This window comes from Martes martes (genome assembly GCF_963455335.1).
Source record: "Martes martes genome assembly, chromosome: X".
NCBI classification, from domain to species: domain Eukaryota; kingdom Metazoa; phylum Chordata; class Mammalia; order Carnivora; family Mustelidae; genus Martes; species Martes martes.
This window is the reverse complement of record NC_137897.1, coordinates 60,052,683-60,077,358: the sequence shown is the minus strand read 5'-3', so window position 1 is coordinate 60,077,358 and position 24,676 is coordinate 60,052,683. Positions and strand designations below refer to the sequence as shown.

The 24,676-nt window shown below is 37.5% G+C and overlaps 1 pseudogene across 1 annotated transcript; it reads left to right on the top strand.

Annotated features, from left to right (window-relative positions):
• Nucleotides 1–21,405: 21,405 nt before the first annotated feature.
• LOC308359957 (nascent polypeptide-associated complex subunit alpha-like) lies at nt 21,406–24,131 on the top strand (annotated as a pseudogene). Its single transcript has 2 exons — nt 21,406–21,861; nt 23,958–24,131. The product of its transcript is annotated as a nascent polypeptide-associated complex subunit alpha-like (transcript).
• Nucleotides 24,132–24,676: the final 545 nt, after the last annotated feature.

Below are 24,676 nucleotides of genomic sequence, written 5' to 3'. Positions count from 1 at the left end.
TCCTCCATGGTATTCCTTATGTTCCACCAGTAAGTGAAACCATATGATAATTGGCTTTCTCTGCTTGACTTATTTCACTTAGCATAATCTCCTCCAGTCCCATCCATGTTGATGCAAAAGTTGGGTAGTCATCCTTTCTGATGGCTGAGTAATATTCCATTGTATATATGGACCACATCTTCTTTATCCATTCATCTGTTGAAGGGTGTCTCTGCTCTTTCCACAATTTGGCTGTGGTCGACATTGTTGCTATGAACACTGGGGTACATATGGTCCTTCTTTCACTACATCTGTCTCTTTGGGGTAAATACCCAGTAGTGCAATTTCCAGGTCATAAGTTAGCTCAATTTTTAATTTCTTAAGGAATCTCCACAATGTTTTCCAAAGAGGCTGCACCATCTTTCATTCCCACCAACAGTGTAGGATCAGCTAGTAGTCCTGCTAATCTATTCTACTGTTCTTTTGTTGTTGTTTGTTTGTTTCTATGTCGTGTATTTCTGCTCTTCTCTTTATTGTTTCCCTTATTCTCCTGGCTTTAAACTTTATTTGCTCTTCCTTTTTAGCTCCTTAATGTATAATGTTTGCTTGTATATATGAGCCTTTTCTTGCTTGTTGAGGTAGTCCTGTATTACAATATACTTCCCTCTTATGGCTGCCTTTGCTGCATCCCAAAGGATTTTGACTGTCATGTTTCATTTTCACTTGCTTCCATGTACTTTTCAATTTCTTCTTTAATTTCCTGGTTAACCCATTCATTCTTTAGAAGGATGTTCTTTAACCACCATATGTGTGTGGCCTTCCAGATTTCATCTTGTGGTTGATTTCAAATTTCATAGCATTGTGGACTGAAACTACGCTTGGTATAAACTCAATATTTTTGTACATGTTGAGGGCTGATTTGTGACACAGTACGTGATCTATTCTGGAAAATGTTCCTTGTGCACTTGAAAAAAATGTGTATTGTGCTGCTTTAGGAGGAAATCTAAGTATATCTTTTTTTTTTCTCACCATAGCACATACCCTCCCCAGTGTCCATCACCCAGCCACCCCATCCCTCTGCCTTCCTCCCCTCCAACAACAGTTTGTTTCCTGAGATTAAGAGTCTCTTATGGTTTGTCTTGCTCTCTGGTTTTATCTTGTTTTATTTTTCCCTCCATTCCCCTATGATCCTCTGTCTTGTTTCTCAAATTCCTCTTATCAGAGAGATGATATGATAATTGTCTTTCTCTGATTGACTTATTTTGTTTAGCATAATACTCTCTAGTTCCATCCATGTCATTGCAAATGACAAGATTTCGTTTTTCTTGATGGCAGCATAGTATTCCATTGTATATATATACCACTTCTTCTTTATCCATTCATCTGTTGATGGACATCTAGGTTCTTTCCATTGTTCGGCTATTGTGGACATTGCTGCTATAAACATTCAGGTGCACCTGCCCCTTCAGATTACTACATTTGTATCTTTAGGGTAAATACTCAGTAGTGCAATTACTGGGTCCTAGAGTAGCTCTATTTTCAACTCTTTGAAGAACCTCCATACTGCTTTCCAGAGTGGCTACACCAGCTTGCATTCCCATCAACAGTATAGGAGTGTTCCCTTTCTCTGCATCCTTGCCAACACCTGTTGCTTCCTGATGGGTTCATTTTAACCATTCTCACTGGTGTGAGGTGGTATCTCACTGTGGCTTTGATTTGTATTTCCCTGATGGTGAGTGATGTTGAGCACATTTTTCATATATTTTTTTCATATATTTTTTCATATATCATTTTTCATATATTTGTATGTCCTCTTTGCAGAAATGTCTGTTCATATCTTCTACCCCTTTCTTGATTGGATTATTTATTCTTTGGGTATTCAGTTTGATAACTTCTTTATAGATTTTGGATACTAACACTTTATCTGATAGGTCATTTGCAAATATCTTCTTCCATTTTGTCAGTTGCCTTTTGGTTTTGTTGACTGTTTCCTTTGCTGTGCAAAAGCTTTTGATCTTGACAAAGTCCCATGAGTTCATTTTTACCCTTGCTTCCCTTGCCTTTGACAATGTTTCTAGGAAGAAGTTGCTGCGACCGAGGGCAAAGAGGTTGCTGCCTTTGTTCTCAAGGATTTTGATGGATTCCTCTCTCATATGGAGGTCTTTCATCCATTTTGAGTCTATTTTTGTGTGTGGTGTAAGGAAATGGTCCAGTTTCTGCATATGGTTGTCCAATTTTCCCAATACCATTTGTTGAAGAGACTGTCTTTTTTCCATTGGACATTTTTTCCTGCTTTGTTGAAGATTAGTTGACCATAGAGTTGAGGGTCCATTTCTGGGCTCTCTATTCCATGGATCTATGTGTCTGTTTTTGTTCCAGTACCATACTGCCTTGATGATGACAGCTTTGTGACAGAGCTTGAAGTCTGGAATTGTGATGCCACCAAGTTGGGTTTTCTATTTCAACATTCCTCTGCCTATTTGGGGTCTTTCCTGGTTCCATATAAATTTTAGGATTATTTGTTTAATTTCTTGGAAAAAAGTTGATGGTATTTTGACAGGGATTGCATTAAATATGTAGATTGCTCTAGATAACATAAACATTTTCACAAATTTGTTGTTCCAATCCATGAGCATTGAATGTGTTTCCATTTCTTCCTGTCTTTATCAATTTCTTTCATGAGTACTTTATAGTTTTCTGAGCACAGATTCTTTGTCTCTTTAGTTAGGTTTATTCCTAGGTATCTTAAGGTTTTGGGTGCAATTGTAAATGGGATTGACTCCTTAATTTCTCTTTCTTCTGTCTTGCTGTTGGTGTATAGAAATGCAACTGATTTCTGTGCATGGATTTTATATCCTCACACTTTAATGAGTTACTATATAGGTTCTAGGAGTTTTTGAATGGAGTCTTTTGTGTTTTCCACATAAAATATCATATCATCTGCAAATCATGAGAATTTGCCTTCTTCTTTGCCAATTCAGATGACTTTTATTTCTTTTTGTTGTCTGATCGCTGAGGCTAGGACTTCTACTACTGTGTTGAATAGAATTGGTGATGGAGGAAAGCCCTGCCGTGTTCCTGACCTTAGGGGAAAAGCTCTCAGTTTTTGCCCATTGAGAATGATATTCACTGTGAATTTTCCATAGATGGCTTTGACGATATTGAGGTATATACCCTCTATCCATACGCTGTGAGTAGTTTTGATCAAGAAAGGATGGTGTACTTTGTCATATGCTTTTTCAGCATCTATTGAGAGTATTGTATGTTTCTTGTTCTTTCTTTGATTAATGTATTTTATCACATTGATTGATTTGCAGATGTTGAGCCAATCAGTGATAGCCCAGTGATAAATCTCACTTGGTCATGGTGAATAATCCTTTTAATGTACTGTTGGATCCTATTGGCTAGTGTTTTGGCGAGTATATTTGCATCCTTGTTCACCTAGGATATTGGTCTGTGACTCTCCGATTTTTTAAAAAAGATTTTTATTTATTTATTTTTCAGAGAGAGAGCAGAAGCATGGAGAGCTGCAGGCAGAACAGACAGAGCAGGCAAAGAGAGAAGCAGGCTCCCTGCTGAGCAGGGAGCCCAATGTGGGACTCAATCCCAAGAGCCTGGGATCATGACCTGAGCTGAAGGCAGATGCTTAATGAACTGAGCTACCCAGCCATCCCTGTAATTCTCCTCTTTGATGGGGTATTTTTCTGGTTTTGGGATAAAGGTAATGCTGACCTCATAAGATGAGTTTGGAAGTTTTCCTTCCATTTCTATTTTTTTGGAACACTTTCAGGAGAATATGTTTTAATTCTTCTTTAAATGTTTGGCAGATTTCCTCTGGGAAGCCATCTGGCCCTGGACTCTTATTTGTTGGGAGATTTTTTTTAAAAAAGATTTTATTTATTTATTTGACACAAAGAGAGAGACAGTGAGAGAGAGAACACAAGCAGGGGGAGTGGGAGAGGGAGAAGCAGGCTCTCTGCTGAGCAGGGAGCCCGATGTGGAGCTCGATCCCAGGACTCTAGGATCATGACCTGAGATGAAGGAAGATGCTTAACAGCTGAGCCACCCAGGCACCCTGTTGGGAGATTTTTGATGACTGCTTCAATATCCTTACTGGTTTGGGTCTGTTCAGGTTTTGTATTTCTTCCTGGTTCAGTTTTGCTATTTATATGTCTCTAGGAATGCATCCATTTCTTCCAGATTGTCTAATTTGCTGGTGTTTAGTGGCTCATAATATGTTCTTCTAATTGTTTATATTTCTTTGGTGTTTTTTATGATCTCTCCTCTTTCATTCATGATTTTATTAATTTGCATCCTTTCTATTTTCTTTTTGATAAATTTGGCCAGGGGTTTATCTCTCAGGACCTCCTTTACTGTGTCCCAAAGATTTTAAACAGTTGTATTTTCATTTCATTTGTCTCTATGAATTTTTCAATTCTTTAATTTCCTGGTTGACCCATTCATTCCTTAGTAGGATGCTCTTCAGCCTCCGTGTATTTGAGTTCTTTTCAACTTTCCTCTTGTGGTTAAGTTCTAGTTTCAAAGCACTGTGGTCTGACAATATGCAGGGAATGATCCCAATCTTTTGGTACCAGTTGTGACCTGATTTGTGACACGTAATTTGATCTATTCTGGAGAATGTGGCATGTGCACTTGAGAAGAATGTGTATTCTGTTGTTTTGGGTTGGAATGTTCTGAGTATATCTGTGATGTTCATCTGGTCCAGTATGTCATTTAAAGCCTTTATTTGCTTGTTGATCTTTTCCTTAGATCATCTGTCCATTTCTGTGTGGGGGGTGTTGATGTCCCCTACTATTATTGTAGTAATGTTGATGTTTTTCTTTGATTTTGTTATTAATTGGTTTATATAGTTGGCTGATCCCATGTAAGGGGTGTAGATATTCAAAATTGTTAGATCTTGTTGGACAGACCCTTTAAGTATGATATAGTGTCCTTCCTTATCTCTTATTATAGTCTTTGGCTTAAAACCTAATTTGTCTGATTGCCACCCCAGCTTTTTTTTTTGATGTCCATTAGTATGGTAAATGGTTTTCCACCCCCTCACTTTAAATCTGGAGATGTCTTTGGGTCTAAAGTGAGTCTCTTGCAGACAGCATATTGATGGGTCTTGTGTTTGGTTTTTTTTTTTTTAATCCATTCTGATACACTGTGTCTTTTGATTGGGGCATTTAGCCCATTTACATTCAGGATAACTATTGAAAGATAGGAATTTATTGCCATTGTATTGCCTGTAAGGGGACAGTTATTGTATAATGTCTCTGTTCCTTTCTGGTCTCTTCCTTTTAGTCTCTCTCTTTGCTTAGAGGAGTCCTCTACCCCTTTCAGTATTTCCTGTAGTGCTGGTTTGGTGTTTGCAAATTCTTTTAATTTTTGTTTGTCCTTGAAGCTTTTTATGTCTCCTTCTATTTTTAATGACAGCCTCACTGGATATAGTAATTTTCGGTACATATTTTTCTTGTTTAGTGTTCAAAATATATCATGCCAGTCCTTTCTGACCTGCCAGGTCTCTGTGGATAGGTCTGCTGCCAATCGAATATTTCTACCATTGTAGGTTACAGACCTCTTGTCCCAAGCTGCTTTCAGGGTTTTCTCTTTGTCTCTGGGACTTGTATGTTTCATTATTAGATGATGGGCTGTTGACCTATTTTTATTGATTTTGAGGGGAGTTCTCTGTGTCTCTTGGATTTTGATACTTGTTCCCTTTGCCAAAAAGGGAAGTTCTCTGCTATAATTTGCTCCAATATATCTTCTGCCTCCCTCTCTCTTCTTCTTGGACCCCAATTATCTTAATATTGTTTCATCTTATGGTATCACTTATCTCTCAAGTTCCCCCTCGTGATCTAGTAGTTGTTTATCTTTTTCTCAGCTTCTTTGTTCTTCATCACTTGGTTTTCTATATCACTAATTCTCTCTTCTGCCTCATTTACCCTAATAGGAAGAGCCTCCGTTTTTTATTGTACCACATTAATAGATTTTTTTGGATTTCTACTTGATTAGATTTTCATTCTTTTATTTCTCCAGAAAGGGATTTTATTTCTTCAGAAAGAGATCCTCTAGTATCTTCTATGGTTTTTTCCATGCCCAGCTAGCATCTTTATAATCACCGTTCTGAACTCTAGTTCTGACATCTTACAGATGTCTGTATTGATTAGGTCCCCTGCCTCTTTTTTGTTTTGTTTTGTTTTATTGCTTGTTTTGTTTTGTTTTGAAGTGAGTTTTTCCACCTTGGTATTTTGTCCAGAGCAGAATAGATGGATGAAAGAACAAAATGCTAAAAGGCTACCAATGACCCCAGGAAAATATACACTAACCAATTCTGAAGAGACTCAAATCCGGGGGGAGAAGAAAGGAAAGAAAATGGTTAGGTTGATGAATAGAACAGAGTCACACACTTGATTTTGGGTGAATTTTGGTTTGTTAGGAGAAAGTGCCTCCCAAAATTTTGAAGAAAGAACAAAAGAAAGGAAAGAAAGAAAGAAAGAAAGAAAAGAATATATATATACATATATATATATATATATATATATATATATATATATATATATGGAGAGAGAGCTAAACATGATGAAGGGATAGAATATGACTGTAAAGATGAAAATTTAAAAAAAGATTCTAAAAAAGTAATTGATAAGAACAAACAAAAAAGGGAATGTGATCAGGCTGGAGACTAGAACAAAGCTATATGTCAGATTTAGGGTATATTTAGGGTATATTAGGGTATATTTTGACCTGTTGGAAGAAACTGTATCCCAAAATTTTATGAAAAGAAAAACATATGTATATAAAAAATAAGGTTAAATACAATGAAGGGATAGACTATTACTATAACAATGAAAATATTAAAAAAAGATTTTTTAAAAGGTATTGATAAGTTAAGATAGTTAAAAAGGTTAAAATGGAGAAGAGGACAAATTTTAAAAAATAGAATAAGCAAAAATAACAAAAATTTTAAAAATTTAACCTTGAAAGACTAAAGAATCATGGGAAAATAGCCATGAATTCTATGTGCAGTATTCCCCTACCACTGGTGTTTTGGAATTCACATTGCTCAGTGAACATGGTCTTGGCTGGCTGTTCTTCCTGATCTTTGGGTGGAGGGTCCCATCTTAGTGATTCTCAAAGGTCTTTGCCCAAGGCAGAATTGCATTGCCCTTGATGGGGGCCAGGCTAATCAGTCTGCTGGGGTTTGCTCTCAGTAGCTTTTTTTTCCTGAACGCTTTCCGTACTGCTTTGGAGGATGAAAATGAAAATGGCAGCCTCCCAATCTTTGACTCAGAGGAGGTGAGAGCTTGGGCCCTACTCCTCAGTACACACTCAGAGAAAATTTGTCAAACACTCCCATCTCCCTGGTCTCCAGCCATGCTCAGTGCTCACCTGGCCTGTGACTGAGCATTTCTGTCTCTGGCACATGTCCCCCTTTGGAGTCTCCAAACCCAGCAGATTCCTACAGCATGTTCCCATGCTGCTCCTCCAGGTGGAGGAAGGGGGGTCTCTCTGTATCACTCAATCGTGGGGTCCCTGCTCGAAGAACACTTGCCTAGTTGTAATTTGGATCATGGTTTTAGGTAACCCCAAGCTGAGAGCCCACTCTGGCTCAGTCTATGCAGCTGGCTTCCCTGCTCTGATACCTGGGAGGTCTGCCACACTCAGGCACCCCCAGTCTTTCTGTGACCCCATGGGTCCTGAGGCGACACTGTCCCAGTGAGTGCTCCACTCCCTGCTTAGTCTCTGGAGTGACATCCCTCAGTGGTGCAGACTTCTATAAGTTCCAATTTTGTGCTCCACTGCTCTATGATTTGCTAGGAGCCAGCCCCACCCCCACAGTCTATCTTCCTGTATATTGCTTCAGATTCACTTCTTCACACATCCTAGTTTCCAGAAAGTGGTTTCTTTTCTGTTCATAGAATTGCTTCTATTCTTCTCTTCAATCTCCTATTGAGTTTGTAGATGTTCAGAATGTTTTTTTTTTAATTTCTGTTCAGTGTAACAGTATTTTTTTATTTTTTTTTTAATTTTCAGTGTAACAGTATTCATTGTTTTTGTACCACACCCAGTGCTCCATGCAATCTGTGCCCTCCCTAATACCCACCACCTGGTTCCCCCAACCTTCCACCCCCCACCCCTTTGAAACCCTCAGATTGTTTTTCAGAGTCCATAGTCTCTCATGGTTCACCTCCCCTTCCAATTTCCCTCAACTCCCTTCTCTCCATCTCCCCATGTCCTCCATGTTATTTGTTATGCTCCACAAATAAGTGAAACCATATGATAATTGACTCTCTCTGCTTGACTTATTTCACTCAGCATAATCTCTTCCAGTCCCGTCCATGTTGCTACAAAAGTTGGGTATTCCTCCTTTCTGATGGAGGCATAATACTCCATACTGTATATGGACCATATCTTCCTTATCCATTCGTCTGTTGAAGGACATCTTGGTTCTTTCCACAGTTTGGCAACCGTGGCCATTGCTGCTATAAACATTGGGGTACAGATGGCCCTTCTTTTCACTACATCTGTATCTTTGGGGTAAATACCCAGTAGTGCAATTGCAGGGTCATAGGGAAGCTCTATGTTTAATTTCTTGAGGAATCTCCACACTGTTCTCCAAAGTGGCTGCACCCACTTGCATTCCCACCAACAGTGTAAGAGGGTTCCCCTTTCTCCACATCCTCTCCAACACACGTTGTTTCCTGTCTTGCTAATTTTGGCCATTCTAACTGGTGTGAGGTGGTATCTCAATGTGGTTTTAATTTGAATCTCTCTGATGGCTAGTGATGATGAACATTTTTTCATGTGTCTGGTAGCCATTTGTATGTCTTCATTGGAGAAGTATCTGTTCATATCTTCTGCCCATTTTTTGATACGATTATCTGTTTTGTGTGTGTTGAGTTTGAGGAGTTCTTTATAGATCCTGGATATCAACCTTTTGTCTGTACTGTCATTTGCAAATATCTTCTCCCATTCCGTGGGTTGCCTCTTTGTTTTGTTGACTGTTTCCTTTGCTGTGCAGAAGCTTTTGATCTTGATGAAGTCCCAAAAGTTCACTTTCACTTTTGTTTCCTTTGCCTTTGGAGACATATCTTGAAAGAAGTTGCTGTGGCTGATATCAAAGAGGTTACTGCCTATGTTCTCCTCTAGAATTCTGATGGATTCCTGTCTCACATTGAGGTCTTTTATCCATTTCGAGTTTATCTTTGTGTATGGTGTAAGAGAATGGTCGAGTTTCATTCTTCTACATATAGCTGTCCAGTTTTCCCAGCACCATTTATTGAAGAGACTGTCTTTTTTCCACTGGATCTTTTTTCCTGTTTTGTCGAAGATTATTTGACCGTGGAGTTGAGGGTCCATATCTGGGCTCTCTACTCTGTTCCACTGGTCTATTTGTCTGTTTTTATGCCAGTACCATGCTGTCTTGGTGATCACAGCTTTGTAGTAAAGCTTGAAATCAGGTAACGTAAAAACGTATCTATCAATAACCACTCTCAATATGAATGGCCTAAATGCGCCCATAAAATGACACAGGGTTGCAGATTGGATAAAACGACAGGACCCATCCATATGTTGTCTACAAGAGACCCATTTTGAACCTAAAGATACACCCAGACTGAAAGTGAAGAGATGGAGAAGCATCTTTCATGACAATGGGCCTCAAAAGAAGTCCGGGGTAGCAATTCTCATATCAGATAAATTAGATTTTAAACTAAAGACTGTAGTCAGAGATACAGAAGGACACCACATAATTCTTAAAGGGACTATCCCCCAAGATGATCTAACAATTGTAAATATCTATGCCCCCAATATGGGAGCAGCCAATTACATAAGAAATCTGTTAATCAAGATAAAGAGTCATATTGATATGGATACATTAATAGTAGGAGATCTTAACATGCCTCTCTCAGTAATAGGCAGATCATCCAAGCAGAAAATCAATAAAGAAACAAGAGCATTGAATGACATATTGGACCAGATGGACTTCATAGATCTATACAGTACATTCCACCCTAAGACAAAAGAATACTCATTCTTCTCAAGTGCACATGGAACCTTCTCCAGAATAGACCACATACTACGTCACAAATCAGGGCTCAACTGATACCAAAAGACTGAGATTATTCCCTGCATATTCTCAGATCACAATGCTTTGAAACTGGAGCTCAATCACAAGGAAAAGTTCAGAAGGAACTCAAACACCTGGAAGCTAAAGACCACCTCACTTAAGAATGCTTGGATCAACCAGGAGATCAAGGAAGAACTTCAACAATTCATGCAAACCCATGCGAATGAAGACACGTTGGTCCAAAACCTATGGGATACAGCAAAGGCGGTCCTAAGAGGGAAATACATAGCCATTCAAGCCTCCCTCAAAAAATTGAAAAATCCAGAATACACGAGCTGTCTCTACACCTTAAAGAACTGGAGAATCAACAACAAATCAAACCAACTCCACACAAAAGAAGGGAAATAATCAAGATTAGAGTTCAGAATGGTTTGATGACTATCTAGCTGAATTCCTGGGACTAGATGAAATTTAGGTCTCCTACTCTTCCACCATCTTGCCCCCCCCCCCCAAGTATATCTTTTAAGCCCATGTCGTCCAGTGTGTCATTCAAAACCATTTTTTCTTTGTTGATTTTCTGCTTAGATGATATGTCCATTGCTGTGTGTGGGGTGTTCATGTCCCCTACTATTATTCTACTATGAACAATAGCTCCCTTTACAGTTGTTATTGGTTGTTTTATATATTTGGGGGTTCCAAGTTGGGGGCTTAAATATTTACAATTGTTAGATCTTCTTGATGGATAGACACCTGAATCATGATATAGTGCTCAGCTTCACCTCTTGTTACAGTCTTTGGTTAAAATCTAATTTGAGGGGCTCCTGGGTGGCTCAGGTCAGGATCCCAGGGTCCTGGGATCGAGCCCCGCATTGGGCTGTCTGCTCAGCAGGGAGCCTGCTTCCTCCTCTCTGCCTCTCTGCCTACTTGTGATCTCTGTCTGTCAAATAAATAAACAAAATCTAAAAAAAAATCTAGTTTGATATAAACATGGCTACTCTGGCTTTCTTTTGATATCCATTAGCATGTTAGATCATTCTGTATCCCCTCACTTTCCATTTGCAAGTGTCTTTAGGTCTAAAATGCATCTCTTGTAGGCACCATTTAAATGGGTCTTGGGTTTTTTTTTCATTATGATAGCCTATATCTTTTGATTGGAGCATTTAGTCCATTTACATTCAGAGTATTTATTGAAAGATATGAATTTAGTGCCATTGTTTTACTGCAAAACTGGTGTTTCTAGTGATGTTCTCTGTTCTTTTCTAGTTTTTGTTTCTTTCAGACTTTTTCCCCTCTCAGAGTCCCCTTTAATATTTCTTGCAGGGTTGTTTTAGTAGTCATGAACTCCTTTAGTTTTTGTTCGTCTGGGAATCTCTCTTTCTATTCTCAATGATAGCTTTGCTTGGCTGCAAAGTTTTATTGCATTCAGCTTGTTGAATATATGCTGCCACTGTCTTCTGGCCTGCCAAGTTTCTGTGGACCAATTTGCTGCAACATGATCCGTCTTTCCTTCTAGGTTAAGGACTCTTTTTCCCTTGTTGCTTTCAGGATTCTTTCCTTGTGTATTTTATGAATTTGACTTTGGAATGTCTTGGTGATGACTGGCTTTTGTTGAATTTAAGGGGAGTTCTTTGTGCTTCTCAGATTTTGATGTCTATTTCCTTCCCCAGATTGGGAAAGTTTTCAGCTACAGTTTGCTCCAATAAACCTTTTGACGCTTTTTCTTTCTCTTCTTCTTCTGGGACTCCTATGCTACGAGTGTTACTCCATTTTAATAAGTTACTTAGTTTCATAAGTTTACCTTCATGATCCATTAGCTTTGTTTCCCTCCTCTTTTAGCTTCATTATTTTCCATAATTTTTTCTTGTACATCACTGGTTCATGCTTTGGCTTCATTTATCCTGTGTTTATGGCATCCATTCAGGTTTGCATCTCAGCTATAGCATTTTTAATTCTGGTCTGACTAGATTTTAATTCTTTTATATCTTCAGTAACATACTTTCAGGTGTCTTCTTTGATTTTTTTCAGGCCCAGCTAGTATCCTTGTAATTGTTTTAAAATCTATTTCAGGGAGTCTGACTGGCTCAGTTGGTTAAATGTCTGCCTTTATTTTTTATTTTTTTATTTTTTGTAGGTTTTTAAGTTTATTTAAAAGTTCACATGTGCATAAAAGGAAACTGAAAAACACAAGAAGCAAAGAACAAAGTCATCCATAATCACAAGCAGTTTACAGTTTGACTTCTAGGTCCCATGTGTGTATCTAAAAAAGTAAGCATTTTAATGTAATTAAGATCATAGTTACATATCATGCTTTTTTACATACCATGAATATTTACCATATCAAAGTCCCCAAACTATGAATATTTCGATAACCAAGAATACACTACACCAACTCCATCTGAAAGAAAAAAGTGTAATCCTGCCTTTCTCGGCGACAAAGATTTCAGAAAAGACAAAAATGGCAACAGGCCTCTAGATAAAGATACTGGCAGGGTTACCATTAAAATACTGCATTCCCTTAATGTTCAATTAAAACAGACATAAGTAAGAGTACACAATGTATAATGCTTCTAAAAGAATTCATTATCCAATCTATACTATTCAAATATTAGCAAGGGGGTATGTTTCCATTGAATCACTTAATGTATTCCTATAGTACAGCCAAAGAGACGCACACACATTAACAGTTATTACAATGTAAGTATGAATGCATCCACGTACAGCTCTCCCTCTATACTTCCTCCTGCCCCTCTGCTGCCAACCTAGTAAGTCCTTACATTTCTGAGACAATGTAACAATTCCATGTCCAAGATGCTTCTTTCCTATCAATGATAATAAAAAGAAACTTATAAATTGGATGATTCACTAGCTGTACATTTTATCATACATTGTCACCTCAGGACATCCAAAAAGCTTAGATGTTACAAAATAATGACACTTGTCCACAACAAACACAGGTACTTCATCAAAATGCACATACAGACCTATGGTTATAACCTAAAATGGTCTTCTATATGTGGAGATAACTAGCAAAAAGCCCTTCCCTTCACCCCTCCTCTGGTCCCTCCACCATTTTAATGACCAAGCATAGGACTACATCTAGCTCTAAGAGGTGATTGATAGACACTCCCAGAACAGTCCTTCCTAAAAACTAACAAAAGGGCATTCATAAAGGGAATATTTTATTATCTCTACTTTTAATATACTTTGGGTATTAGGACTTGTTTATCCTTTGGCACACAGCAACATTAACTAAAATGCACATACAGAACTTTAAAGACTCATGGGCACAGAACCCTTTTCTCCTCACTTCCTTCCCTGCCCCCATCCCCATCCCCTAGTGAACCCAGTGAACAGTCAGCATACTCTCCAAGACATCAAGCTTAACAACTCCATTCCCAAAATACAAACATTCCTGTAAATTAACAATAAAGGGTATTGCTACTCTACTCCTAACATGTTGTTCACTTTCAAACATCCAGAAGACTAGATGTTTCAAGTAAGGATTTATTTAAAATTTGCCCACTGGGCAAATGTCTGCCTTTAGCTCAGGTCTCTGTTTTAATGTTTATTTTGTTTGATATCAGTATTGCTATGCTAGTTTTCTTTTCACTTCTATTTACATGATAAATGTTTTCCCATCCTTTCACTTTCAATCTGCATGTTTCTTTAGGTCTGAAGTGAGTCTTTTGTACATAGCATATAAATGTGTCTTATTTATTTATTTAAAAAATTTTCATTCAATTTTCAGTTAGTTAACATGCAGTGTAATATTAGTTTCAGGTGTACTATATCATGATTCAACAATTTCATACATCACCCTGTGCTCATCCCAAGTATACTCCTTTAGCCCCATCACCTATTAACCAATCCTCCCCACTGATCTCCCCTCTGGTAACCATCAGTTTGTTCTCTATAAATAAAAGTTTGCCTCTCTCTCTCTGTTCTTTCCCTTATGCTTCTTTATCTTACTTCTTACATTCCACATAAGAGTGCGATGATATAGAGTGTTCTTTTGGTCCAATCAGTCACCTATGTCTTTTGATTGGAGCATTTACTCCATTTAGATTCAAAGTAATTCTTGGCAGATATGTACTTATTGACATTTTGTTACTCGTTTTTTGGTTGTTTTTGTAGTTCTCTGTTTCTTTCTGTCTCGCTCTTTCCCTTGTGGTGTGATCATATTCATTAGTGATATGCTTGGATTTCCTTCTTTTTATTTTTTGTTTATGTATTATAGGCTTTTTATTTGTGGTTGTTTTTAGGTTGATATACAGCATCCTGTGTATATAGCAGTCTATATTAAGTTGTTGGTTGCTTATATTTGAACACATTCTGAAAGCATTAAATTTTTACTCTACCCCACATTTTATATATATGATGTCATGTTCCATCCTTTTATTTTGTGGATCTCTTTACTGGTTATTACAGATATAATAACTTTTACTGCTTTTGTGCTTTACCCTCTGTGTTGATTTCATAAGTAATTAATCTTCTACTTTTATTATGTTTCTATTTAACTGAATTTTTTTCCCTGTCCTAATTTTCTTACTTCTTATTTTGGCCTCTTTTCCCACTCAAAGTATTTCCTTTAACATTTCTTATGAGGCTGGTTCAGTGCTGATGAACTCCTGTAAATTTTGTTTGTCTGGAGAACTCTTTACCTCTCTTTCTATTCTGAGTCATAGTTTTGCTGGTTAGAATATTCTTGGTTACTGGTTTTTGTTTGTTTGTTTGTTTGTTTCCCTTTCAGCACTTTGCATATATCCTGCCATTCCCTTATGGCAAAATTTCTGCTAAAAAATCAGCTGATTGCCTTATGTGGTTTCCTCTGTATATAACTGTTTTCTTTTCTCTTTCTGCTTTAAAAATTCTCTATCACTACTTTTTTGTCTTTTGGCCATTTTATTTATATGTCTTAGTGTGGACCTGTTTGAGTTTATCTTGTTGTGGATTCTCTGTGCCTTCTGTATTTGAATGTCTTTTCCCTTTACTAGATTAGGGACATTTTCAGCTATTATTTCTTCAAATAAATTTTATCTACCTTTTTTCTCTTCTTCTTCTGAGATCCCAATAATGAGAAGGTTATTATGCTCTATGATGTTGCTGATTTCCCTTAACTTATTGTTATTTTTTATTATTCTTTTTTTCTTTTTGTTGTTCAGCTTGGTTACTTTCCAGTACTGCTTTCCAGCTCACTGTTTCTTGTGCTTCCTTTAATCTATTATTGAGTCCCTCCAGAATATTTTTAATTTCATCTACTGATTTCATCATCTTTGATTGGTTCTTTTTTTATATTTTCTATCTCTTTTTTGAAGTTCTCATTGAGATTCTCCACTCTTTTCTCAAGTCCAATAAGTATATTATGACCAGTAGTTTGAATTCTCTATTGGTCATAATGTTTATCTCTGTTTCATTTAGCTATTTTGCTGTGATTTTGTTCTGTTCCCTCATTTTGGACATATTCCTCTGTGTCCCCATTTTGTCTAACTCTCTGTGTTTATTTCTTTGTATTAAGAAATTGAGCTACAGGAGCGCCTGGGTGGCTCAGTGGGTTAAGCCTTTGCCTTCGGCTTAGGTCACGATCTAAGGGCCCTGGGATCAAGCCCCGCATTGGGCTCTCTGCTCAGCAGGGAGCCTGCTTCCCCCCCACCTGCCTCTCTGCATACTTGCAAACTCTCTCTCTGTCGAATAAAGAAATAAAATCTAAAAAAAGATTGAGCTGCAACTCTTGCTTTTGAAAGTGGTTGCCTTCTTGTGATGAGCACTAGCACTGAGTATTATATGTAAGTGATAAATCACTAAATTTTACACCTGAAACCAATTTTACCATATATGTTTACTAACTAGAATTTAAAAAAATCTTAGTCAGAATAAAATCTTTGACTTATAATTCCAAAGATAGTAAATAATTAAAAATTTAAAAAGAAAATTGTTGCCTTATAAAGAAAAGATCCTAAAATGCTCTGTAGCATAATGTCCCCTGTTCTCCAGAACCAGTTGTTACGGGGCGAGGGGGGTCCTGTATATGGGTTGTGTGCATTCTATTGTTGTTGCTGAACCATGTTTCCTTTCAGTCTAGTCAACTACAGTGACTGACTTTGCCTGTTGTTGGCAGGGTTTTATCTGTTAAGGCACCAGTGTGGGGCCACCTTGGGCTTGTACTTGGGTCAGACCAGATGCCGCCATCAGCCCATTTGCTGGGGCTGTGGTGACACCAAACTACAGGCACTGTCTCTGCATTGTTCCCGAGATGATTTTGTTGGTGAGCATGGCTTGCAGTCAGACCAGAGGTCTGTCCCCTACCCCATTTGTCTGTTGAAGTTATGGTGACCCTAACTAGAGGTCTCTCTCTCTATGCTTCCCCTGGTGAGGTTTTTGTTGTGTGGAGCTAGCAGTCAGATCAAATGTTTGCCCCTAACCCAGTGCTGGGGCTGCAGTTGACTTTGTGTGTATGGTTATTTTCCCCTCTTCCCTGGGCAAGAGTCACTTTAGAGGGGCAATGGTCACTGTTGTGGCTACTTACAGAATGAGACATGTCAAGAACCACTTTAGGTGGGTGGATTGGTAGAATCCACAGGAAAATGCAGTGTGTGGGGTGTGTGTTGTCAGCAAGTTAGGTGGAAAATGTTCATGCTACTTCCCACAGATGTCTGGCTATCTAGGCTGGTCTGGGGAGGGAAATGGTCCCTCTCACGTCTTTTGTTTTGGAAAAGTCTCCTAAAGAGCCCTGACCCTCCAGTGCACACTCTGAGATTAGTACATGAATCTCATATACCCCAGTTGCTTTTCAAACTACTGATTCTATGCTGTATTTTGAGAGGTTATTTATTATGCTTTCTCTTTAAAAGCATATACTCAGTTTCCTATTGCTGTCTGGCTCTTCCAGATCTAACATTTCTGGTTTTTAAAATACTCAGAGTGAAGCTCTGATGGTTGTACAAACTTTTGAGTTAAGCCCTACTGGTTTTCAAAGTCAAATGTTTTGGGGGTTCATCTTCCCATTCAGGTCCCCCATGTCTGGGGTACCTGATGTGGGTTCTGTTGCTTTTGCTTTTCAAAGCTTGTGGTGTCCCTCCTGTTTGTGTTTAGCTCACCAGGAGTTTGGTTCCCAACTGTTTCCATCCCTCCTACTCTTTTGGATGTGGCCCCTCTACAATTAACTATGGAGAGTCTGTTCTGCCAGTTTTAGGGTCAGTTTCTGGGTTAGTTACCCTGATGTGGCTGTTATCTAGGTGTATCGATGGGACAAGGTGAGTTAGGGTCCTCCCACTTTGTCATCTTCCCAGGATCCTCAGATTTAAATCCAGGTTCTTCTGTCTTGGTTTCCTCTCATTTTAGTAGAGTTCATCTGTTTGTAGCTTCCTGATAAAGGGTACATTGGAAAATGTTTGCATAATTATTTTCACTCTTTAGTGTCTAAAATAAATTGTAAATTCTGCCTTGGTACTTAATTAAGCCTTTATCTGGAAATCAGTTTCAAGTAGCATATAATTGTCTCTCAGAATTTTTAAGGCATTGCTTAACTGTTTTTCAGCCTTTGGTGTTGTTATTGAAGAGTTCATTACCATACTGATTCTAGATAAAGCTTTTTTTCCTTCTGTAGAAGTTTGTGGTCTCTTCATACCTAGTGTAATGGAATTTCATGATGCTATACCTATGCAGGTATAGTTTTACCCATTGTACCAGGAATTTGTGGGCTCCTTCAATCTAGTAACTCATATTCTTTAGTTCTGGAAATTTTTTAAAATTTCACTAATTATTAAATCCCTCCTTTATCTCTCTTATTTTTCTGTAAGTCATACTACATGGATAATGGATTTCCACAAGTCCTCTAATTTTCTTATCTTTTCTGTCCAATTTTCCTTTTCTTTTTTTCTCTAACATCTGGAAAATTTCCTTAATTTTATCATTCAACCATTTTCTTGAACTTTTAATTTCTGTTTTCTTAGTTTTAGTTACTGAGAGTCTTTTAACATTTTCTCTATCTTTTTTTGGAGCAGACTGTTCTTGTTTGATGGATTCAAAAATCTTATCATTTGTTTGAGAACATTTATTGTAGTTTTAATTGATGCTTTACTCTCCTTGCATTACCTCTGTTTTTTTCTACAAGTTGATTTTTTTCTGTTTATCTTATTCTTTGCTTATTTATGAGAGGCTTTTCTTAACTATCTGGTAATCTATGGATTTCTGTATACATTTAAGAGTGAGACATTAAAAATTTTATTAGATGTTTTGTGCAACTGCTTGTGGTTTGAAATCTGTGGGCTTCGATGTAGAATAATCTAACTTGAGGTGTTTAGTTGAGAAATTCCCAAGGTCAATATCTGAGGTCATTCTTCATGGATGAGTCAGATTCTCCAGGTAAAGCTCTTACAATCTTTTGCCCTATGAAAAAATATCCCATACTATTGTTTAAATGGGTTTTTGAAAGGAGGAAAAAGTAAATGTATGCATTTAATCCTCCATTTTTACTCAGAAAAGGGAGACTATGGGTCATATCATTGACATATTCAAAGGGGTAATTATGGCAATATATCATCCTTCTTAGCATCAAGCACATTCTGAAAATATCAACACTTCCAGGGAAATGACATACTAATTCTTCTGAAATGGTCAATGATCATGTCCAGGGGTGGGTTTAGGAAATTTTGTGCACCTCAGGTGATAATAGTTGAATGTGAAGGTTAATTAGTAATATAGTTTAAACATGGGAGTGGTGCATAAACAATGAATCTTGGAACACTGAAAAAATAAAGTAAAATTAAGAAAAAAACATGGGAGTTATCCTTATTTAGGTGGTCTGTAAGAGTTGTACAGGTGGGTAAAATTTTTAGGGAGAAAGTGTGGATGGAAAAGAGAGCTGTTGAGAGAGACTGGAACCTGAGTCTCTAAAGAGAAGGGGACTGATGATAAAAGCAAGGAATGAGTGAAGTCTACAAGATTACTTTCTCTTTGTATCTTATGAATATTTTCAAGTCTCACACTTTGTACAATGTTGAACCTAAGACAAACAATTGGTCTGATTTAAAACTTGGCTAACCTAACTTAGACTAGAATTAATTCTGAAAATATTTATTGCATTCCTACTAATTATTTATTTACTCAACAAATAGTTACTGAGTACTTATTATACATCAGACATGCTTCTAAGCCATGAAGATACAATGATAAAGACACCGAAATTCTGCCTTCATGGAGCTTATTAGGTGCTAGATACTGTTCTAGTGGTAAGAAGACAGTGTTGAACATGATTAGTGAAGTCCCTATTCTTGTATAGCTTATATTGTGGTTTGATATGGGAGTAGAGAGTTAATAAACCAAGAAGATAATGTTCGATAATGATTAGTGTTAAGGTAAAAGAAAACAAGGTGATATGATATAGAGTAACTAAGTGATATTAAGCTGAAATGTGAATGATAAGAAGAACACGTATAAAATCTGAGGGAAAAAACCTTTATAGACAGAGGAACATCTAGGAGTGTTACATGTCAGTGGGACAGAAAGGCTATTATAACTGAAGCATAGTGATAAAGAGGTAGTGGTATGATGTGAAATGGGTACAGACAAATCAAATAGATCTAGTTATTTGTATTAAAATATTTTGTTTTTTAATGACAGCAATAGAAGGCTATTGGAGATCTTCAGGTAGGGTAATTAAATGATCTAACTTTTATTTGAAAAGGATGATCCTGACTGCTCTTGAAGAATGGATAAGTAGGCAGACCTGTTAGGGGGCTGTTGTGGCAAACTAGGCAAGAGAAATGATTGGAATAAACCATGGATATGGAAGGCAGTGGATAGATTTAGAGATATAAATTCAAAGGAAAGTCTGGTAGATTGGGGATAAGGTTATAGGAAAAGAAGAGAATTAAGGATTATTCTCTTTTTCGCTTGAGTGACTGGATGGATAGTAATACCATTTCCTGAGATTGGAAAAGCTGGAAGGGGACCAGGTTTTTGTGTTTGTGAGATCAAGATTTCTGCTTAGAGACTTTAAGTTTGCAATGCCTATTGAATATACAAGTGGTGAGAAAAATTAAGTAGTTAGATATACAAGTCTGGAGTTCAGGAATATAGTTAAAAGTTGGGACTCATCCTCATATAGTTGGTTTGTATAAAGTTGTTCAGCTGGATAAATTTTTCTAGGGAGAAAATGTGGATGAGAGAGGTTTCAAACACTGAGACATACCAACATTGAGAGATGGAACAGAGGAAGAGAAAAAAGTAAAGGAAAATGCAGAGAGGTCAGTGACATAAAAGGAGAACCAGGTGAATGCGGTGTCAGGAAGATAAAAGAACAAAGTATTTCAAGAACAGGAAAGAGTGATTACTTCCTAGTGCTTGAATAAGATGAGGAAAAAGAAGTTTCTCCCCATTAGTAACGTAGATGGCATTCGGTGACCTTGGAAAGAATAATTTCAGTGGAATTTTAATTTTTAATTCCAACTGGAGCAGGTTGAGTTTAGAAACAGAGATAAGATAGTGGAAACAGTGACTCTGGATGATAGTTTAAACAAGTCTTTCTGTGGTAAAGATCAGAGAATTTGGACAGCAACAGAAAGGGAGCATTGGGGTCATGAGAGTGTTGGATTTTTTCCTCACTTGTATGCTGCTAAGAGCGATCACTAGAACAGGATAAGTTGGTAAATTAGAAGAGAGAAAGTCCAGAATTCAGAAGATCCTGAGCTAGAAAAAAACTTAAGGACTTAAGAGAATCCATGGACATATGAAAAACCCACAGCTAACATCCTGTTCAATGGCAAAAAACTGAGAGATTTTCCTCTAATATCAGGAACAAGACAAAGATGTCCACTCCACCAGGGTTTAGTCAACATGGTACTGAAAGTCCTAGCCACAGCAATCACAAAAGAAAAAGAAATGAATCACCTATATTGTTAAAGAAGAAGTTAAACTGTCATTTGCAGATGATATTACATTTACATAGAAAATCCTGAAATCCACAAAAATTACTAGAAGTAATAAATGAATTCAGTGAAGTTCAAGATATAAAATGAATACCTAGAAACCCACAGTGTTTCTATACACTAATAACAAAGTAGCAGAAAGAAAAAATTAAGGTAACAACTTTATTTACAATTGCCCCTAAAGAATAAAATACCTAGAAATAAACAACCAAAAATGTGAAAGACCTGTACTCTGAAATCTATAAAACATTGATGAAAGAAGTTGAAGATGACACAAACAAATGGAAAGATATCCCATGCTTGTGGATTAGAGGAATTAATATCATTAAATGTCTACACTACCCAAAACAATCTACACATTCAATGTAATCCCTGTTGGGTCCCTCTCTTTCTGATGCCATCTTGGTTCTACCTTCCCTGCACAAAATGTATGGTGAAGCCACAGAAACTATCCCTACTACAGAGTAGGAGTTGCCACAGCTTCAGTCTGAGACAGGGTCTGGAAGAGAATATGACAGTGATGAATCAGTACCAGATCTCAAGAAACGATTCCATAAAGGCAGCCACACAACCCCAGCTGGCAACAGCAGTGGAAATCGATGAAGAATCAGACAGAAAAGCAAAAATAGAGCTGGAATGAAAAGAAGGCATGGAAGGCATGTCTAAACTGGGTCTTCAAAAGGTTATGAGAGTCACTATGTATAAATCTAGGAATATTCTCTTTGTCATCACGTCATCAATGTTTACGAGCCCAGCTTCTGATACCTACATAGTTTTTGAGGAAGCCAAGATGGAGGATTATTTCAGCAGACACAACTAGCAGCTGCTGAGAAATTCAAAGTTCAAGGTGAAACTGTCTCAAACATTCAGGAAAACACACAGACTCTTTCTTCTGCCATATTATTAGTTATAGAAATGCAACTGATTTCTGCATATTGATTTTGTATCCTGTCATGATGCTGAATTGCTGTATGAGTTCTAGCAGTTTTGGGGTGGCGTCTTTTGGGTTTTCCACATAAAGTATCATGTTGTCTCTGAGAGTGAGAGTTTGAACTTCTTTGCCATTTTGAATGCCTTTTACTTATTTTCTATGCACTAACAATGTCACTAAAGAAAGAGAAATTAAGGAATTGATCCATTTAAAATTTCACCAAAAACGATAAGATACCTAGGAATACTCATAACCAAAGGAGTAAAGGATCTATACTCTATAAACTACAGAACACTTATGAAAGAAATTGAGGAAGACACAGAAATGGAAAAATATTCCATGCTCATGGATTAGAAGAATAAACATTGTTAAAATGTTTATGTTACCCAGAGCAATTCACACATTCAAGGCAAACCTTATCAAAATACCATCAGCATTTTTCAAAGAGCTGGAACAACCAATCCTAAAATTTGTATGAAACCAGAAAAGACCCCAATTGACCAGGGGAATGTTGAAAAAGAAAACCAAAGCTGGGGGCATCAGAATTCCTGAATTCGAGCTATATTACAAAGCTGTACTCATCAAGACATCATGGCACCAGCACAAAAACAGACACACATATCAATGGAACAGAATGGAGAGCCCAGATATGGACCCTCCACTCTAGGGGCAACTAATGTTTGACAAAAGCAGGATAGAATAGCCAATGGAAAAAAGACAGTCTCTTCAACAAACGGTGCTGGGAGAATTGGACAGCCACATGCAGAAGAATGAAACTGGACCATTCTTTTACACTATACACAAAGATAAACTCAAAATGGAAGAAAGACCTAAATGTGAGGCAGGAATCCATCAGAATCCTAGAGGAGAATTCAGGCAGTAACCTCTTCCACCTCAGCCACAGCAACTTCTTTCAAGACACATCTCTAAAGGCATCTCTAAAGACAAGGGAACCAAAGGGAAAAATGAACTCTTGGGACTTCATCAAGATGAAAAACTTCTGCCTGGAAAGGAAAACAGTCAATAAAACTAAAAGGCAACCTATAGAATGAGAGAAGATATTTGCAAATAACCTATCAGAGAAAGGGCCGATATCCAAGATCTATAAAGAACTTCTCAAACTCAACACCCCCCAAACCCCAAATAGTCCAGTCAAGAAAAAGGCAGAAGACATGAACAGACATTTCTACAAAGAAGACATACAAATGGCCAAGAGACACATGAAAAAAAGTTCCACATCACTTGGCATCAGGGAAATACAAATCAAAACCACATTACACCAGTCAGAATGGTGAAAATTAACAAGACAGGAAACAACAAATGTTGACTAGGATGTGGAGAAAGGGGAACCCTCTTACAGAGTTAGTGGGAATGCAAGCTGGTAAAGCCACTCTGGAAAATAGTATGGAGGTTCCTCTGGAAGTTAAAAATAGAGCTACCCTACAATCCAGCAACTGCACTGCTGGATATTTACCCCAAAGATACAAATGTAGTGAAGCAAAGAGGCACCTGCACCCCAATGTTCATAGCAGCAATGTCCACAATAGCCAAACTATGGAAGGAGCTGGGATGTCCTTTAAAAGATGAATGGATATTCATATGGTTCATATATACAATGGAATATTACTCAGCCATCAGGCAGGATGAATACTTAGCATTTACATCAACATGGATGGAACTGGAGGGGATTATGCTAAGTGAAATAAGTCAAGCAGAGAAAGAAAATTATCATATGGTTTCACTCATTATGTGGAATATAAGAAATAGGACAGAGTATCATAGGAGAAGAGAGAGAAAACTGAGGGGGAAGAAATCAGAGAGGGAGACAAACCATGAGGGACTCTTGACTCTGGAAAACAAACTGAGGGTTGCAGAAGGGGAGGTGGGTGGGGAGTGGGATATTGTGGTGATGGGTATTAAGGAGGGCACATGTTGTGATGAGCATTGGGTGTTATATGCAACTGATGAATCACTGAACACTACATCTAAAACTAATGATGTACTATATATTGGGTAATTGAATTTAAATCAAAAAGAAAACACACAGACTCCAATTGTACAAGAGAAGTGTTAAGAGGAAGAGGTTGATGAAACAGGTGTAGAGGTTAAGGACATAGAACTGGTCATGTCACAAGCAAATGTGTCAAGAACAAAAGCAGTTCAACCCCTGAAAAACAATGGTAATGATATTGTAAATGCTATTATGGAATTAAAAATGTAACCATCTGAAATTGAGGACTGTCTTTTGGTGTTTCAAAAGAAAAACTGAAGTTTAGTTTGAGATTTGTACTATTTCTCTCATTAATAAATTTATGGCTTCTTGTTGGATGGGAAAAAAAGGAATCCCTATCAAAATGCCAACAGCATTTTTCACAAAACTAGAAAAAATATTAAAATTTGATGGAATCACAAAAGACCTCAAATAGCCAAATCAATCTTGAGAAAGAAAAAAAAAGCTGGAGGTATCACAATCTTAGATTTTAAAGTATACTGCAAATCTGTAGTAATCCAAAAAGTATGGTACTGGCACAAAAATAGACACATAGATCAGTGGGATAGAGAAGAAAGCCTAGAAATAAATCCAAAATTACATGTTTGATTAATCTTCAAGAAATGAGGCAAACACATGCAATGGGAAAAAGACAGTCTCTTCAAAAAATGGTTTTGGGAAAACTGATCAGCTAAAGAATACCATATACAACATTCCTTTGGGGATTTGGGGTCTTTTCTGGTTCCATACAAATTTTAGGATTGTTTGATCAACTC